At 40.2% G+C, this 16997-nt stretch overlaps 2 long non-coding RNA genes across 3 annotated transcripts; one reads left to right on the top strand and one right to left on the bottom strand.

The window, feature by feature from the left end:
• Positions 1 to 6749: 6749 nt before the first annotated feature.
• On the bottom strand, positions 6750 to 11940 carry LOC121874370. 2 transcript variants are annotated; one of them, XR_006090396.1, is made up of 4 exons: positions 11612 to 11940; positions 10906 to 10989; positions 10602 to 10655; positions 6750 to 6906 (listed from the first exon to the last, which is right to left on the bottom strand). It is a non-coding gene; the product is annotated as an uncharacterized LOC121874370 (long non-coding RNA). The 2 variants fall into 2 exon arrangements; XR_006090395.1 differs by having other exon boundaries at positions 11603 to 11939.
• Positions 6813 to 8175, top strand: LOC121874371. The gene is made up of 3 exons (XR_006090397.1): positions 6813 to 6938; positions 7467 to 7559; positions 8114 to 8175. It is a non-coding gene; the product is annotated as an uncharacterized LOC121874371 (long non-coding RNA).
• Positions 11941 to 16997: the final 5057 nt, after the last annotated feature.

Genomic DNA, 16997 nt, shown 5'->3' with positions numbered 1-16997 from the left:
GGTATACAGTACTGTGCTGTACAGTACTGTACCTGGTGTTTGCCGTCAAGCAAAAAACACTTTCTTCTTCACAGCTATAAAAGACTGAAACAAGTTATCAAACTACATCAAAACCAATAATAGTGTAAGATAATTCATAGCTAAAAGTAAAAAATACATAACAGATGAAGCTGTTTCTGTATTAACCACAAAATATTATATTGTTGAAGTGATCTGCCAACCTCAGTTAGTCCAAGTGCAATGTAATACTTGTTAAATTTATCAGAAAACTCTTCACTATTTCTCCTGTAGACATACTATTACTTTTTAGAGACTTAGCCTAAGTAAAGGACCCTACTGTAAATAAGTATCCAATGGCTTTGCCAATTAGTAAGTCTGTGAATCTATCCATTTATCATTAAATCTGTATAACTATTCATATCATCTAACCTTACAGAAGTGAAGAACAAGGGACAGACTGATGGCAGAGGCTACTTCACCACCAACACCAGATGACAGAAGGCTACATCACCAAAACCAGATGCCTGGAGGCTACATTACCACCACCACCACTAGATAACAGAAGGCTACATCACCACCACCACCAGATGACAGGAGGCTACATCACCACCACCACCACCAAATAACAGAAGGCAATATCACCACCACCAGATGAGAGAAGGCTACATCACCACCACACCAACAACAGAAGGCTACATCACCACCACCACCAGATGACAGGAGGCTAAGATCACCACCACCACCACCAGATGACAGGAGGCTACATCAATCACCACCACCAGATGACAGGAGGCTAAGCATCACCACCACCACCACCAGATGACTGAGGCTACATTACCACCACCACCAGATGAGACAGGAGGCTACATCACCACCACCACCACTAAAATAACAGAAGGCGGTAGCATCACCACCTCACTCAGATGAGAGAAGGCTACATCACTACCACCACCAGATGACAGAAGGCTACATCACACCACCACAGATGACAGGAGGCTACACACCACTCACCACCACTAGATGACAGGAGGCTACATCACTGTCATTCAGATGACAGGAGGCTACACTCACCACCACCACCACCAAATAACAGGCACATCACCACCACTCCAGATGAGAGAAGGCTACATCACCACCACCACCAAATAACAGAAGGCAATATCACCACCAGATGACAGAAGGCTACATCACCACCACCACCAGATGACAGGAGGCTACATCACCACCATCACCACTCAGATGACAGGAGGCTGGCATTACCACCATCAACACCAGGTGACTGAGGCACCACCACCACCAGCAGATGACAGGAGGCTACATCACCACCATCAACACCAGATGTCTGAGGCACCACCACCAGATGACAGGAGGCTACATCACCACCAACAACACCAGATGACAGGAGGCTACATCACCACCATCACCACCAGATGACAGGAGGCTACATTACCACCATCAACACCAGGTGACTGAGGTACCACCACCAAATGACAGGAGGCTACATCTCCACCAACAACACCAGATGTCTGAGGCACCACCACCAGATGACAGGAGGCTACATCACCGCCAAGAACACCAGGTGACTGAAGCACCACCGCTACCACCGTCACCAGATGACAGGGGGCACTGTAGTATGTGGTCTACAGAGCTAGAGCTACCTTAGTATGTGGTCTACCGAGCTGGAGCTGTGTCTACCGGGATATTTACACTAAACCATCCATTAACACAACTTAACATAACATAACATCACCTACGTTAGGCTAGGTTCATGGATGCTACAGTGTAAATATCCTGGTAGACACAACTCCAGCTCGGTAGACCACATACTACAGTAGCACCAACTCTGTAGACCACATACTTCAGTAACTCCAGCTCTGTAGACCACATACTACAGTAGCACCAGCTCTGTAGATCACATACTACAGTAGCTCCAGCTCTGTAAACCACATACTACAGTAGCACCAACTCTGTAGACCACATACTTCAGTAGCTCCAGCTCTATAGACCACATACTTCAGTAGCTCCGTTATTTGTTAAAAAAATATTTTTTTTTCTATATATTAAAATTTCAGTGAACAAACTTTAGATTAATCACCCTAATACAACCTGACCGCAGATTTCTTCTGGCTTCTTGTGTCACCCTCTTAGGTCTATTACATTATGTACTATATAATATTCTTGTATGTGTAGTTCATACCCTAATGTGTACTTTATTGTATTACAAATATTGTTTCTCTTGTTTTATGGTGTAATGTATTAATAAAGCCTCCAAGTGTTCAACTCTAGTATCCATGATGTATTTTTCCTGAACATGTGATAAATTCCCAATAAAGATCAATAAAACTGTTGAAATTGTTCCAGTTTAACCTTACTGAGACGTCATATGTAAATTAATGGACTGACAGCATAAAATAATGACTTGTTAATAATAATAAAAATACGATCGTTTTCAATATTGTAATACTCCTAAAAGCTGTTAATAAATAAAGCACATTATATACACAATAAAACTCTTGTTAAAGCGGCTGATAAGGGCTAAGAATACACACATAACCAAAAATAATACCAATAGGAGTATATGACCACCATGAACAGTAAGCAGTACTCTTAACCTCTGAGCTAATGCGTTCATCTCACTATCACCAACCAACCTAACTACTTCAATACTGTTGTCGGCAGTGAAGGACAGACCGAGACTGTCAAGATATAAACAAATTTAATAGAAAAATTATAAAAATTATGTATGAGGTCAATATTTAATATATTGGCTGCGACTGAACACTGATTAAATATAATAGTTACCCCTGCTCCGTTTTGTGTGATTAAATATAATAGTTACCCCTGCTCCGTTTCTGTGATTAAATATAATAGTTACCCCTGCTCCGTTTTCTGTGATTAAATATAATAGTTACCCCAAAAGTACTTCAGTAAGTAGGCTTTAGGGGCACAGGGGGGTCTGATTTTCCTTCTGGGACACTATTTACGTTGTATTATACCCTTAAAGTTAATGAAAAGTGAAATCGGGCCACAAATTTGACGTTTTTACGTATTTTAACGTATATACAGGTTCGAAGCTTCAAATGCTTCAATGAAGCAAAAAAATGATTCAATGAAGCAAAAAAAATGATTCAATGAAGCTCTGTGACGTCACTCTGAACCTTCCTATAAAAGGCCTCGACTAACTCACCTCCGTCTCTTTCCTCACCGACCACTCGCCACTCACTGACTGCAGCTGACAGGCAGGTAAGCACCGCTCCTCTAGTCTCCTTTATATACGTGTACATTTTTTGCCCGACATCCTACAGTCAAAATGGCCAAGAGAAATGGTTATTCTTTTGAGTAGTGTTTAATATACTTAATTATGGCGTAATAAATGCTGATTTAAGTAAAAAACCTGCCGGCCGGTTGTTACAGTTCACTTGCCTCATAGGGTCGTATCCCCAAGTTTCACTGGGCTCTAAGGCCCATGGTACCTACTTTGCAGCTTCAACAAATACATTAATATGGTTTAGTATTATATTAAGTGGCTCTCTAACGTCTAACCAGTAATTTCTTAATGTTTTAGGCAAATATACCGCCAAATGAGTCCTGACAAACGAGCCTAAACTATGAGCCGGTAGTGAGTAACGAGCGTAAACCGTTCATCAGTATTTAGGTAATAATTAACCAGTAAGTGAGTACAATGACCAGATTGGGTTAGATTACGGTTTTATTTAATTTTTATTTATTGCTTCGAAGCCCAACACACTTATGGGGGAGCCGGGTGGTCATAACTCAATAACTACGTAGTTCCCCAAACGTTCATCACCACCACTGTATTCACCATTGAAAACTGCGCCGCATTGACTAGATTTAACAAATATAAGTATTTTTTTGCGGAATTAATATGTATTTTTTAATGGCTAGTTCTTTGGTTACTCTTTAGCTACGATTTCTGGGAGTTGAAACAATTTATTAAGGGTTCTAACCGGGCGAGGCGAGGTAGGGAGCCGGGCGGGGCGAGGCAGGGAGCCGGGCGGGGCGAGGCAGGGAGCCGGGCGAGGCGAGGTAGGGAGCCGGGCGTGGTGAGGTGAGGTAGGGAGCCGGGCGTGGTGAGGTGAGGTAGGGAGCCGGGCGTGGTGAGGTGAGGTAGGGAGCCGGGCGTGGTGAGGTGGGAGACAGAGGCCAGGCGTGGTGAGGTGAGGTGGGGAGCCGGGCGTGGTGAGGTGGGGTGGGGCCGGGCGTGGTGAGGTGGTGGGGCCGGGTGGGGTGGGAGTGGGAGCCGGGCGTGGTGAGGTGGGGTGGGGGAGCCGGGCGTGGTGGGGTGAGGTGAGCCGGGCGGGGTGGTGGTGGGGGCCGGGCGTGGTGGGGTGGTGGGGAGCCGGGCGTGGTGGGAGTGAGGTGGGGGCCGGGCGTGGTGAGGTGGTGGGAGCCGGGCGTGGTAGGAGTGAAGGAGTGGGGAGCCGGGCGTGGTGAGGTGGGGTAGGGAGCCGGGCGGGGTGGGAGTGGGAGGAGCCAGGCGAGGGTGGGAGGTGGGGGTGAGGGGCTGGCGAGGCAGGCAGATGGGGAGCCGGGCGAAGTGAGGTGAGGAGTGTGAGTGGGAAGCCAGGGCGAGGTGTGAGGTGGGGAGACCAGGTGGTGGGGTGGGGGGCCGGGCGGGGGTGGGGCAGAGGTAGGGAGCCGGGCGAGGTGAGGCGAGGTAGGAATCGGGTCGAGGTGAGGTAAGGAGCCTGGCGAGGTAGGAATCGGGGCGAGGTAGGGAGCCGGGCGAGGCTAGGCTAGGCGAGGTAGGGAGCCGGGCGGGGCGAGGCTAGGCAGGGAGCAAGGCAGGGCGAGGAGCCGGGAGGGCCGAGGCCGGGCGGGCTAGGCTAGGCTAGGCGGCGAGACGTTTCAGAATACAGTATATATTAAATCCCGCAACATTAAGGTTCCTGGTAATTTTTTAAAAGTGGACAACCATGGATTGTACAATCGGAAAAACCCATTGGTCAACAACCAAAAAGCACCATGACTAACCTAACAACGTAACGTAACGTAACCTGGAGGTTCCTTGGTTGTCTCCTTGTGAAAAAACGTACATTTATATGTGCACACAACAATTAGAAAGTAAAACAAAATATTTTTAGCGTATTTGTGTTTAGATCGGTTATGACCTCCATTTCCGTCGGAAATTGGCCGTTTTTTATAATTTTTTTGGTGAGGCGTTTTCCGAAAAAAATATTGGCTCCGCGAATGCAAAATGCAAAAAAAAAACCCCTATAAAAACATAAACCGGACCTAATCTAACTGACTCACCATATGTTGGAATCACTTATTTCTTACCTTATTGGCCTGGTTCTCGCTGGAGTTACCACATGTTGGTCCTGGCGACACTTACATTCGTTCTTGCACTAATGACACTTTACGGAGGTCGGGAGAACACCATGAGGTCTAAAAATGCTATAGTTTTAGTGTGGAGGTAATGGTTTATGTAAACAGTTGGGGACAGTAAGTACACGTGGTGTAGTGGTAGATGGAAGTTGCAAGTTTAATTTTCATTCTACGTAAATTACAACTTTAAGCATGTTGCAGGTGACAGCTGGTGTACCTGAAGGCCAATGGAGAAGTGACAACCTTGAGCAAGATTTAACACCCAGCATGTTACTTCAGCCTCATCAGTTAAGTTACTTATATATTATCTTGGCTATTATGGTCACCCCATAAACCACTCAACACTGTGCTCCTACACTGGGCAGTGGAGGGTGTGTGTGGGACCTGGCTGACTGTGCATGTTGGAGGGCTCTGGTTGACTGTGTGTGTGTTGGAGGACTGTGTGTGTGTGTGTGTGTGTGTGTGTGTGTTGGAGGCCTGTGTGCTGTTGGAGGCCTGTGTGTGTGTGTGTTTTTTGGAGGCCTGTGTGTGTGTGTTGGAGGCCTGTGTGTGTGTGTTGGAGGACTGTGTGTGTGTTGGAGGATCCGTGTGTGTTGGAGGACTGTGTGCTGGAGGACTGTGTGTTGGAGGACTGTGTGTGTGTTGGAGGACTGTGTGTGTGTGTTGGAGGACTGTGTGTGTGTTGGAGGACTGTGTGTGTGTTGGAGGACTGTGTGTGTGTGTTGGAGGACTGTGTGTGTGTTGGAGGGCTCGGTATTATTGCAGTTTCGGCCAGTACACACCTGACTTTTAACCATCCCCATAGATCTCCTTATTGGAGTATTTCTAACACCATTTTAACCAGGGAGCAAAGAATGTCAGAAAGGAGTTTTAAAGGTTTCCATGCTTTTTTTTTGGGAGGGGGGGGGGGGATATAATTCTAAAGAGGGTGCTTTCCCCTGGAAATAAAGGCCACATTCCATTGAATCGACCCAAAATACAAAGGATAAAAGAATTTCTAAACTACGAGGGCATATTCGACGAAACTGCAATTTTACAACGGGCTCTGGAGAGCTGTGTGGACTGTCTAGATAAACTGAGCTGGGAGTCAAATTAAGATTAGCTGTAGAGATTTGGGAAAGCTTAATAAAGTGCTATAAAAATGTACAGGACTAAATGCCAATTAGTTACAGTATTAGTGAGCATTAGTAGTAGTAATGTGATTAATAGTAAGTAAAGCTGGTTGTTAGTAGGTGGGTTTTAACTAACAAATTAACTAACCTAATCAGCCTAACATAGATTAAATGTAACTAATCTAGACTAACCCAAATTAATATTAAGTTACCTATTATATAGTTTATATATTGGATAACAAATATATTAAAGAATGTAACTTAAAATTTGCCACATGTTAACTGATCATGAATTCAGAAAGTTAAGCTAGAAAAAATTTCACTTGTTTAAATTATTAAAAATCAATAGCTTGCGTACTTTGCAGTTTCCTTTTCAAAATCTAATCGTGTACTGTACTGACTTTCTCCTCAGGTTAAGCTGGCCAGAAGTAACATCATACTGAACCTAAGGAGAAATAACTTAAAATGCCAGAACAGGTAAAGTCAACTTAATGAGTTTTATTTAGGCAAGGGAAGCTTGTGGGACTTGTGAAATCATTAAACATTGTGTGGGTGTGGCTTGTTGTAATTAGGGTGGGGGGGACAATATGGCTTGTGTGTTGGCATATGGGGTGAGCAGGTGTGTTGGTAAAGTTTTTCATTCAAGCTAAATGTGACCAAGTTGTCAAGGGGAATACCTAAGGGGGCTTGAGGGGTGGGAGGGAGGATTCAGTAAGTGAACAGTGGTAAACTGTTGTGTATGAAGCAGTGTGGAGAGATTTAGTAGTGTAGCAGTATTGGTGATGAAGGCTTGTTATGATTGGCTATACTATTGTTGTGGTAAATGTTAGTTGTTGAGGTATCAAGAAAACTAAAACACTAATGCAACTTAAAATAAGATCTTTTGTAGATAAGGTATTTAAATAAACAATTAGGGACAGTATAAGTACATGTAGTCTGGTGGTAGATGGAAATTGTATGTTTAATCTTCAGTGTACATAAATTACAACTTTAAACATGTTGCAGGTGACAGCTGACGTACGTGAATGCCAATGTAGAGGAAGTGACCGACACCTTGAGCAAGATGTAACACCCAGCATGTTACTTAAGCCTTCTTAGGTAAATTACTTGTGTATCTTAGTATGGCCATCCCCAAAAACTACTGGAAGTAAGACTCAAGAGGAGGGACTTACTTTGTGTGAAGGGTTGGAAAGGAGGAGCATTGGGCGGTGGAGGGGCGCTCGTACAGTGGAGGGGCGCTCGTACAGTGGAGGGGCGCTCGTACAATGGGGGGGGGCGCCTCGTACAGTGGGGGTGGGGGCCTCGTATAGTGGAAGGGAGCTCGTACAGTGGGGGCGCTCATGCATGCATGGATGGTGGTGTGCTCAAGCAATGGTGAATGGTGTGCATGTTAAAAATGTGATGCAAAAAATAGCATGTACTATGAAGGCATGTGGGGGATGATGCCTAGATGAAGACTGCTGCAGCCAAAAGTGAGAAGGACAATGCTCCTGTGTAAGGTGATATAGGAGGGTGTTTGAGTGTACGGATATATCACATATATATATAAGAATGCAAGTTTAGATTCCAAGAAATTCTGGAGTAAATGTTGTGTATTGGTATTAATACATTAAGGCTAATTAAGATTGATCTAAATCCAAACCATGTTGCAGGTGGTTGGTGTACAAGATAGATGGACCAGACACAACAAGGTGACCACGACTGTCTAGCATCCCACACCTTGAGGACTACCACCTTACTGAGAAAGAACAGAATTGGTGTTCTGTACACTACTGTTAAGAATAATGTACTGTAATGTAAAAGCAGCACAATGAAACTTTTATATATTTAAAAACAGGCTTCTGCAAATATACCAAACAAGGCAAGCGAACTTAATATTGTGGTATTATCACAGATATAAAATAGCTTAATTAATTCAGATGTAGAGTATCTAAAAACAAATATATTCATGTTGCAGGTGGTTGGTGTACAAGATAGATGGACCAGACACAACAAGGTGACCACGACTGTCTAGCATCCCACACCTTGATGACTACCACCTTACTAAGAAAGAACAGAATTGGTGTACTGTACACTACTGTTAAGAATAGTGTACTGTAATGTAAAAGTTAAGTATTACTGAAACCTTTTTTATATAATTTAGCAAAACTTGATATATTACTTAAAATAGTGCATTTAAGAACATACAGAAAAAACAAGCAAATTCCTCAATATGTAAATACGTATATAAAAAATAGTTTAATTACTCAGAGATGTATATTCTTAAAAACAAATATAATCATGTTGCAGGTGGTTGGTGTACAAGATAGAAGGACCAGACACAACGTGACCACTACTGTCCAGCATCCCACACCATGAGGACTACCACCTTACTAAGAAAGAACAGAATTGGTGTTCTGTACACTACTGTTAAGAATAGTGTACAGTACTGTAATGTAAAAGTTAAGTATTACTGAAACCTTTTTTATATAATTTAGCAAAACTTGATATATTACTTAAAATAGTGCATTTAAGAACATACAGTACAAGTTAACCTCAATATTGTGTATTGGTTGTGATATAAAATAGCTTAATTAATTCGGATGTAGAGTATCTAAAAACAAATATAATCATGTTGCAGGTGGTTGGTGTACAAGATAGATGGACCAGACACAACAAGGTGACCACTACTGTCCAGCATCCCACACCTTGATGACTACCACCTTACTAAGAAAGAACAGAATTGGTGTTCTGTACACTACTGTTAAGAATAGTGTACTGTAATGTAAAAGTTAAGTATTACTGAAACCTTTTTTATATAATTTAGCAAAACTTGATATATTACTTAAAATAGTGCATTTAAGAACATACAGTACAAGTTAACCTCAATATTGTGTATTGGTTGTGATATAAAATAGCTTAATTAATTCAGATGTAGAGTATCTAAAAACAAATATAATCACGTTGCAGGTGGTTGGTGTACAAGATAGATGGACCAGACACAACAAGGTGACCACGACTGTCTAGCATCCCACACCTTGAGGACTACCACCTTACTAAGAAAGAACAGAATTGGTGTTCTGTACACTACTGTAAGAATAGTGTACTGTGAAAGTTAAGTATTACGGAAATATTTTTGTTATAATTTAGCAAAACTTGAGAAAATACTTAAAGTACTGTACTAATGCATTCAAGACTGTAGGAGTGGACCTTGATTAAAGCCACACAAAGTATTAAAAATAACAAGATACATTATGTACAGTAGCATTATTAACTACAGTGGTAGTCACAGTTTGGTTGTGGTTGCAAAAAATTTCCATTTTATAATACTGTATATTATTCGTCCACAGGTGAAGTATCAGCAAGGTGTAAAACGAGATACACGGACATCAATCAAACGGATTGTGAGAGGTTTGAATATCTCGCACGGATCCATTTCTCTTAGTGGTTTGTAAAATTAAATGTAATATGTAATTGTTGTTCAGTGTGGGAAGGCCTCTGGTGGCTTGTTGAGGGATGGCGTTTGTACCAGGGGGAGGCGTTTGTACCGGGGGAGGCGTTTGTACCGGGGGAGGCGTTTGTACCGGGGGAGGCGTTTGTACCGGGGGAGGCGTTTGTATGGTTTGTACTCCTACAATGTCTGTGTATAATAAAATAAATAAATAAATATTGAATAAACTTTACGTTTCATATTCCGAAGTTGAATGATAATGATCTAAATAAACCACAAGTTCAGTAGAACTGTAAACTATACCTGAAACATGAACTAAAGTGATCAACTTGGATTCACCCACATGATGGCTTCTGGGTAACTTAGAACATGATATATACATTAATTACATATAATTATCACCAATTGACATCAAAGTGCCATTCATTGTACGTACAACTGTTACAAACTAATGCCCATGTGATGCCCTATTGGGTACATGTAATCAAAACTACTAGATACCCACAGATGGCACAAATAATGCATCTAAGTTACTGACGCCTCGGACAAAGGATTTTGACAACCTTACCGAGAGAACGGACGTCTCGTGTTCATTTTGAAATTCATCGGCCATGACCGTAAAGAACATTTTTTATTGCATACATGTTATTAATTTGAAAGTATTGTATATACAGTAAATGAAAGTAAAGTACAGTAAGAATTTTACTTACTAAATGTTGACAATCTGGACACTGCACACCAATTGCTGAATGGAAGTGTTTTACCTGAAAATATAGAAGAAAAAATCTTGTAAAATTGTAATAAACAACTTATGAACCCCCATCCCCCTACCACCCCACCCCGCCCCCTAAAGACTTGGTAACGGATAAATTTAGAAATATATCTGTACTGTGCCTGGCCAAAATTATTCACAAAGTACAAGACTTCCATTATTATCTAAAGCTAAATTTTGTGTAGGACCAAAACCTGACAAGATACTTTATAAAACCTTAAGGTCTAGTGAAATAAACTCACCTTATGTGGAGTCTGCAATATAAGGGTTGAATTGTGAAATCCACAACCGCTGGTAATGTGACGGCCTCACCATCACTGATGTATCTGCCGAGAAATAATAATGGTAGTGGTACTGTAATGTGATTTCTTGGGACACTGGAGAAAGATATCTAGTGATGTTGCCAATCATTACAAGTTTTCTCTGATTTTCTTCTGTGCTAATATTTGGTAATGTAGGTTTAAGAACATAAGACTGCAGGAATAGCCAGTAAATTGATATATACTGTACCTAGACAGTGCAGGTATAAAACCAGGCTATATGACCAAGGATATTTTGTATTTCTGTATCAGCTTCTGGACTGTTATTGTATATTGCAATAAATGTGTAGTGTATACATATGAAAATAAAAAATATACTGTATATTCAATTCTTTATTTTGTATTACCTATCTACAAAGATATAAAAACATAGTACACAATGTACAGTACATATGTAATTTTTTTCTATGTTGCTGACAGAAAATATTACCTTTTTCAGAACAATTTATAATGTAAGTTTGTTAGGTGGCGATGGTAGATACAACACTGCAGTAGCCCTCCTCCTTTATCCGGGCTTGGGACCGGCATGTTCGACTGAACAAGGCGGAGTTACTACTGTGCATTCTACGTCTAACTACGGTGCTGTTAGTGCTATCAACTATAACTTGAAAAACTTTACCTTTATTACCTGCAAGAAGCACCTTGTAGTAGGTCCAGTCAGCCACACAAACAAACCTGGAATACAAAAAACTTTAAAACATAACATTCATAAATACTTGCATATAGACATTATATATTGTCATAAGTACTTTACCTGTTTGGAGGAGTTCTCGACCAGCCACATGTTCACTTCAGTCAGACGTTCACCTCGGAGGCGCACAATCTGAAAGAAATGAGAAAACCTTAGTCCCATCCACACGCATTAAAGGTGGGAGGTTGGGTGTGTGAGAGAGGGTGAGAGTGAGGGTGTGTGTATGGGAGGACCTCCCCCACACACACCCTCACTCCCATCCATACACTCACCCTCTCTCACACCTTTCCTTATACCCAACACTCCCACCCCCTCCTCTCCCTCCCCACTCAATTCCACACCACCTTCCTCCACCAATCCTCATATTTGGTTTATCTCATCTTTCCCCATCATCCAACCCAACCCTGGGATGGGAGGCAAACAGGATGAGACAGAGAGAGTGAGCAGAGGAAGAGTGCAGGTGCCCTCCGCAAATATAGCAGCATCTGAAAAAAATATTCTGAAGAAAATTGGTTTGTATTGGTGTAATATTGTATTGTGAGGACTCATTTGTGTTTTAGTATGAATGATAAGTGTGCAGGGATTATGGTGGTGTAAGAGAGAGAGAGCCTTATAATAGTTGTGAGGACATATTGGACAAGGTAAGAGACTTGCTGTGTGTGTGTGGGTGTTGGTCTGCTGGCAGGAGCAACAGGTAGGCACGGCTTATAGCACTATTTGACCCCCAGTTATATATCATATTATTGTATGTGAGTAATTATTATTCAATATATTTATGAATGGTTTTACTGTATAAATTTGTTTCAATTTGACTAACAATTATAAATATAATATAATATTTTGAAGGGTTCTAAAATAAAACCAAGTTCTTGTGGCCCCAGAATATACTACATATTATTTTATTGATAACTTTAAACTATTGTAACACAATTGACCAAGTAGAGATAGGAACACGTAAAATTAATGATAAGGAAGATAGAACATGATTAAATTATAAATCTATTTATTAAGAAAACCAACAGCTCAACGTTTAACAGTTTAGGTATAGACTAAAAAATGTTTATCTAACCTAACCCAATTATATGTCCATAAGAGAAGTGGGACATCTTGGAGTATCAGAAGATAATTAAGCATTTAACATTTAAGTTATTATGTAATGACTAGTGTAATAATGCCCACAGCCATCCTGTCCACAATCCCATTAAAATCGTAGTAAAATCATAGACAATCTCCGCAGCTAACGGTCAAATACCCTTTGGATATTTGCCCAGCCAGCACAGTCAAATAACACCATCATAACTTGTACTGGGTAGTGGTGGTGGAGTCCCTTAGTACCACAGTACTGTGTTTATATTTGATTCATATTATCCACAGTTGTTCTGTGGATGATGTAGTATTAATGGTAAAATTTCACTTGTTACCACCAAACATTTGGAAGTTGAAATTATGCTTGATGGATGTAAAATGTTATATAGATTTGATTCTATTGTTTGCAATTTTTTGGTACAAATTTAGAAATTAAAAAGTTTTGATTTTAGGGGAAAATTTGACATTTCCTATTTACATATAGGACAAGAGTGTACAGTGTATGTAATTAATTTGCATTAGTATATAAGTATACTGTATTGATTGCACCAGTATAGAATATATAACCTAATCTAAACCATACTAGCCTAACAGATGGACTATGCCAAGATCTGATTGGTTAACAAACCAGCAACTAAAATGTAAAATATCTCACTTATACAGAACTTAATTTGTGACAGAAATGCCATAGAAGAAAAGTGTTTTAGAATGATCAAAACTACTGATTGCAACCATAAAATTATCAAAACATTTTGGGTGGCAACAAATGACATAATATCATATTAACTACGTAATAAAAATTAACACAACTTTTTATTTTAATTATAAATACCAGTATTTTTTTATATCTTCTCTATGAACATAAATCACCTGTAATGGGCAGGACATGAAAGATGACGGAGAGTACGGGGTAAAACACGGTGAAGAACTGATCATGTGACACTAAAATGATGTCTCCACGCTCTTTGACACAGAGAAATTAACTATTTACTGTAAACAATCTACCAAAAAATATGACGTGGCAGCCTGTGTTGTTGTCCGCTCTTAAACCAATAAACACTGACTCCGGTAATACTGTACTTAACTTGTCAATAAATGACAGACCCTCACATTGGTGGTTTTATTACCATATACGGGTATATAAAATTGATTGTGTTTTTTTCTTTTAGGCTTTACTATCCAGATTCATGAGTCTATTATCTCCACAAATCCCTTATTTATTTTTTCGTTTGGTTAAGTAGGATCTTAAACCTATTCTATGCACATTATAAATTATGAGAATTATATTGTTGGAATCAAATCCCATAATAATGAGTTTAAATACATTTCCAATTTCTTTTGAGTAATATTGGTTAATGAGTGAAACTTATGTTCTTATATTTCATTTTCCCTCCTTAGTTATGACTTCTTGTTGGTGTTGCTGTTTATCAAATCGTAAATTATCTGCAAGACCCATTGTCAGATTTATAGCCGAGTGGGGGGGGGCTTGTTCAACGACCAAGAGGGCCAAGATTATTTATTAACGACTCTGCCATATATGACATTATTAGGTGTAATTTCTATAATGAAACCATTTGGAAATAAAACCAATTATACAACAGAACACTAACTTTATTTATGACAACTAATGAGTCAGCTCACAACATTTTATGTATACTGTATATAAATTCATAAATTATTAAACTACACACACATATATGTAATGATAGTTTAAGTATATAACATTTACAGGAAAGAATTATATAAACTGAAGTACAGCAATGAACAACTGAATGTAAATTAATTTTTCTCAAATAACCAACAAGACAATAATGAAAACTGATGATGTTTATGAAAAAATGACAACAGAGAAATAATGAGAAAATATTCCTTCCATTAATAACTTCTATATACACAGTACTGTACTCATTATGTGATAGTGATAATTAACTCAATACAATTTAATTTTCCCGCTTTTTCCTCCAAGTTCAATTTCTGTGTAAGGTCTGCCCAAAATACAGTCAAGACCAACTTACTTTTTCTACGGTGAGTCATTGAATGCCTATATTGTGTAAGCACGTGACAGTTGAAAAGGAGTGTTCACATATTGCAGTGCTTGTACCAAATGTGAGGGCAGCCGCATAAAGCTTGTGTATGTGAGTTAATCCATTTCAGAAAGGATATGATATCTTGAAATTTTCACCAATGTTTTTGAGAACTGGGCAATAAAATTCTTCAATAAGTCACTTAGCAACATGACATTCACTTAACAGAAGAGACGACTCAGTGTCGACACCTATGAGTTTAGCCAATTGGACAAGATTTTCCGGAAGTAATAAACAAGTCTTGGATTCTGGCCAACGACTAGAAATGACTGTAAGTAATCTCATATTATGCTCACCAAACTCAGCATTGAGTTCACCAAGGCAGTTATCTAAAATATTGTAGTACAGTTGATGATGTAAATCAGCTTCACTATCAAAACCATGAACAGTAGAATGTCTTACAGTTGTTTCAGTCACTGTTAAGTATTGGAGCAGTTTGTGTTTATACCAACAGACCCAAAGGCAGTCCTGGTGGATCAAGTTTCCAATCTAGATCATTGGAACAACTCATTGGTAGGGGTACCCGCCCTATGGCAGTTCCCAGGAATATAAAAACATTTTCACTCTCCAAATTTTTTTACAGCATATTGAGATAGAATATATTCAAAACTTATGAAATGACTTTGTTGATAAAAGTCTTGTTTCCATATAAATTAAGACCGTCAGTTATTTACAAATGTGATCATGAGTACACAGCCATGCATCAGCCAACACAGTCCCACCAATACTGGAGTCTCGAGTACAGCAGACAGTGTTTTAGAGAAGAAACAACAGCATATACTTATAGAAAACCTCTACAAGTAGATGGTGCCTGTACTGTATTGATAGAGATAACACCAGGGAGAGAAAAAAGGAAGGTTTACATCTGTATTCCTTTACTTTGCTGGAGACAAACTGGGTCATGATAAAAAAGGAAGTGGCTACTTAACCAGGAGTTCCTGGCTGGTCACACTGGAGGTTATGTGAGAGGGTTATGCCTCCCAGTCATTGCTGACTTCTTAGAAGTGCCACACAGTCCTCAGCCTCCCTCAACTTCGGTGACTGGAGACAGGCTAAACAACTTAGCAACGTTTAATGTCATCGATGACGGCCCCGTTAAGGTGTGGGAAGCTATTTCCCACGCCAAAGTATAACATATGAACAAGAATGATATTAAAGAACACATAGAAGAAGAAATAGACGCGAAGAGAGAAATTAAGAGACCCGACGGAAAATCCACCTCGGCTCTAGTTGGATTTTTCCACAAACTTCCAGAGACGGTCACACTGGGATGGGACAACGTCTGAGTGAGATCTTACGTGCCATGACAGACCAGATGCTTCAAGTGTCAGCGGTACAGTCACCCACCCAAAAAATGCAAGGCCCCAGAAGATGTGTCTTCTGGACACCAGGCGGTCGAATGTCCGGGTGGTCGGAGGTCGTAAGTCGGGGAGGAGCTGTAATCTATATGATGAAGAAAAAGACCCCACCACTAACACCAATGGTAGGAGACTTATCTCACTTTTCAGTGCAAATGAAGATGTTAGGTTATGATCAACCTAATGGAAATGTAACTGAGAAAGGAATTAGAATTAACAAGTGGGCATCCATTCTACAAACAGAATTAGTTGCCATACTTTCAGCCATTAAATTTATTTAAATCACCATCACCGACAGTCTCGTCATCACTGACTCTCTATCCTGCTTGCTCTTAACTTAAGTTGTCACGCATTTGTCTGTGAAGCCAGACACAAATGTGGACCTTGTTGATGGAGGTGTCAAGATCAAACTGTTGTTGATCCCTTCTCACACAGGCCTCAAAGAACATGACAGAGTTGATGCCCTCGCCAAACTCGCGTCTAACAAAGACACTGTTAAACACAATTTGGGCCTGTCAAAAAGAACCCTTAAAACTGTTACTAGGCAAGAACAGATTGATGAATTTGATGCAAGCAGACAAGTGCAAACAGGCATTAGTCAATACAGTGTTTACCATGATGAGAAGTATCAAGTGAAACATGTATATGGAGCAGGGAACTAGATCACTAGATTACAAGATAATGGAACTGCTAAAGTAAGATAAGGATATAAGTACCTCTGGCAGTATATCCCTCAAGCAGATGTGAAAAAAAACTAAATGCAAAGTGTGTGATCAAACAAATGACCACAAACTG

This window comes from Homarus americanus, unplaced genomic scaffold (genome assembly GCF_018991925.1).
Source record: "Homarus americanus isolate GMGI-L3 unplaced genomic scaffold, GMGI_Hamer_2.0 scaffold48595, whole genome shotgun sequence".
NCBI classification, from domain to species: Eukaryota; Metazoa; Arthropoda; class Malacostraca; order Decapoda; family Nephropidae; genus Homarus; species Homarus americanus.
Note: the sequence above shows the minus strand (reverse complement) of the source record. Positions and strands in the feature narration are given on the sequence as shown.